Source organism: Ovis aries, chromosome 2 (assembly GCF_016772045.2).
Source record: "Ovis aries strain OAR_USU_Benz2616 breed Rambouillet chromosome 2, ARS-UI_Ramb_v3.0, whole genome shotgun sequence".
NCBI lineage: Eukaryota > Metazoa > Chordata > Mammalia > Artiodactyla > Bovidae > Ovis > Ovis aries.
Genome location: NC_056055.1, coordinates 96,295,311 through 96,298,495, shown reverse-complemented (window position 1 = coordinate 96,298,495; position 3,185 = coordinate 96,295,311).

The following is a 3,185-nucleotide window of genomic DNA, read 5'->3' as shown; positions in this document are numbered from 1 at the left end:
ACTAGAGACTGTGAGCTCCAAACATGGACCCACTAGAGCTTTCTCAACCATGTATACACCACACTAACTCACAGAACTAACTTGATACATCCAGGAATCAAGATTCCAACTGCAAGTACCTCATTTGGGGGCTGGCTCACGCCTATTCCCACCAAACAGTAAACTAAACTACATATTGTTAAGTCTGCAATGGTTAAGGCAGCCACATAAAATCTTTTTACTTGAAAGAAATTAAACTCACTGTGGTTTATTCAGCAATATTCCTCATCCATGTCCAACACTGGAGTGCCCGCACCAGTCACAGCTGAATCTAATTTGCTGTAATCTTGGTAAATGGGAGGCAGTCAACAAGTCCCCAGCTCCAGCCCAGAAGCAGCACATAACACGTTTCTGAAATAAAGTAATAAAGAGAAGATGGGGGAAAGGTTCCCTGACCATAACTGACATTGTGATGTAGCAGGAAGGTCCCCTGGGTTCTGATTGCCTATTTATTGGAATTATAAATATTTACATCGTTGAAGAGATTGATGAGTCATTTGTTATTGCTTCTGTTACTGAGATTAGAGTCCCCATCTCTTAAGTGTGCTACTCTAAATTCTTAGCTTGCTTGATCCTGGGCAAGCTTCTCAGAACCCTTTGAGAACTTACTCTGCTTGCGATTTTGCAGCTAAGGAAACTGAGGCAAGAAAGTGAAGTAGTGTTCAAAATCTAATAATTAGCCAAAGGCAGAGATAATACACCAGCTCTGATGCCAGAGCCCAAACTCTTAGCCAGGTGCTTCACGGCTTCCTTAGTTGCAAAGCCTTTTTGTATAATTGCTCATTAATTATATGTGGACTGCTGGTGCACTCACGCATTTCTAAATAAGATTTTAGGGCTATCATTCTGGTTGGAAATGAGGAATAGGGCTCTTGCTTGAAGATGTGTTTCAATAACAAAACCTACTTGCCCTTAAACAGTATAGTTATTAATATTTGGGGTGGTTTATTTGGGTTAACAGAACTTGGAGGAATTAAGGGTTAAATACTCCCAAGCCACCCTTTCCAGCTGCTAATACGGATCACATTACCAGAGAAGGCATGGTAACCCACTGCAGTATTCTTGCCTGGAGAATACCATGGACAGAGGAGCCTGGCAGGCTATAGTCCATGGGGTCACAAAGAGTCGGACCCAACCTATCAACTAACACTTTTACTACATAGTTAACTCCATTTTCTCTTTGGTTTGCTGAAGAAATCAATGTGTGAGGATACCTGTCTTCCTATTTTACACGTTGGAGCATGCAAATACCAAAAACCACAATACTGTCACAACTGTTTTGTCCCTCCAACTGGATTTTTTGTTGTTCTGATTCACTGAAAGACATATAAGCTGCTGCTACTGCTGCTAAGTTGCTTCAGTCGTGTCCGACTCTGTGCGACCCCATAGACAGCAGCCCACCAGGCTCCGCCATCCCTGGGATTCTCCAGGCAAGAACGCTGGAGTGTTGCACAATACCTACAGAAATTGTTCAGTGAGATGTGAGGGCGCGGGGGAGACTCACATTTACTAACTATAAAGCATCCTGCATACAGAGCCACTTTCATTATGTATCTTATTTCTCATGGCCATGCAGAATTTAGGCCTTGGTGTTTGATTATCTCTCTCACAGGAAGCACAGTTGTTCTAGGGTTGATGTTGCACAAAGCCAGAAACAATTTCCATTGTCTCCAAGAGGAATTGGAGACAAGGAAAGTTACCTTGTCCTGAGGCAGAATGCTGAAGTAGGAAAAACTGCTCTTAGCACTGTATTCCTCTCTCAAGCACTTACTCTGAGTCCGAATCGTACTCTAAACTGCAAGTGTTGGTATTATCCCCCCTAGGTGTTATCTGAGAAAGACTGTCATCAACTCAGTATCAGCCTGGTATCCTCAGAACTCAGTGGGTGCTTAGAATTGCACAAAACTGGCCTGAATCCGCTGGCTGGATGGTTTTGGGTAATCTGTCTGAACCTTAGTCAAATCCTCTGTAAAACAAGGATGACAATATCTATATCCTAAACATGTTAGGAGGATTGGGCGTAATTCTTTATGTAGGCTGAGAAGCACACCACCAAAGAAACAGTCGTAACTAGACAAATGATAGCTTTTCTGGTGTTTGATACAAGCATAAAACACAAAGGGGTCTGTTTCCGCAGAGAGTATAGGTGTGAGAGAATCATTTTGTGTATTTCTTCCTCTGAACGATAAAGATATTTATAAAGATTTAAAATGTTAGTGCTACTCATCTGCAGCAAATAACCTGAATATACACATGTGCAGACCAAAAGGCTGATTTAACTCGAGGTTTAAATAAAAAAAAAATCTGACAACACATCAGAGAATAATAAAATATATTTTGAAAGTTTAGTAAAACCCCAACTCACTCACATTGTGCAACTGGCTAATAGGATCTTTAAAGATGTGAAAATCATGCCTGAGAAAATGCTTATATGTACAGAAGACAAAGCTGCGGTGACTATATATTGTGGGAAAGGAAATTGCCTAAGGACACTTGGGGCGAAGTTACAGTACACTGAATTGTGTCATAAATAAAAGAAATCCACTCATTCATCAAGTATTTGTTGAACGCCCACTACCTGCCAAACACAAACAAAACAATTCACAGCCATCAATTCGACTTTACTTTCTGGGGGCCTGGCAGCCCACCCGGTAAACTATAAAATCTTCGCGGCTAACTCCTTACGCTAAGTTTACAAAGCCCGTCTTTGAGCAAAGAGATAGAGCAAGAAGGCCCCGCCCCTCCTCTCGCCGGCCTCGTGCGTTTACGTAATCGTATTTCGAAAACGCCAAGACGTACCTACGGTGTCCCACGAGGAGATGGTAGTGCTGCAACTTGTTCCGCCCTCGTGGAAGATGGCGCTTAATGCGTCAACCATCCCTGCTGCCCGGTTCCTTCCTTACGGGGGCGGGGCCCAGAAAGGACGGGTGTTTAGGAAGTGTGTGTTTTTGTTTTTCCCGCCCTTTCTCTCCTCCCTTTGCTCTCACTATATTCGCGGAGGGTGAACGAGCAAAGACAGGAAAAAATTTAACCAGGAGAAAAGCACGAGGCGAGAAATGACCGTGGCGTGAAGCCAGTTCGGGGACGCGACGCTCACGGGGGCGGGGCAGGGGGCGGGGCCAGAGCTGGGGGGCGGGGCTGCAGTT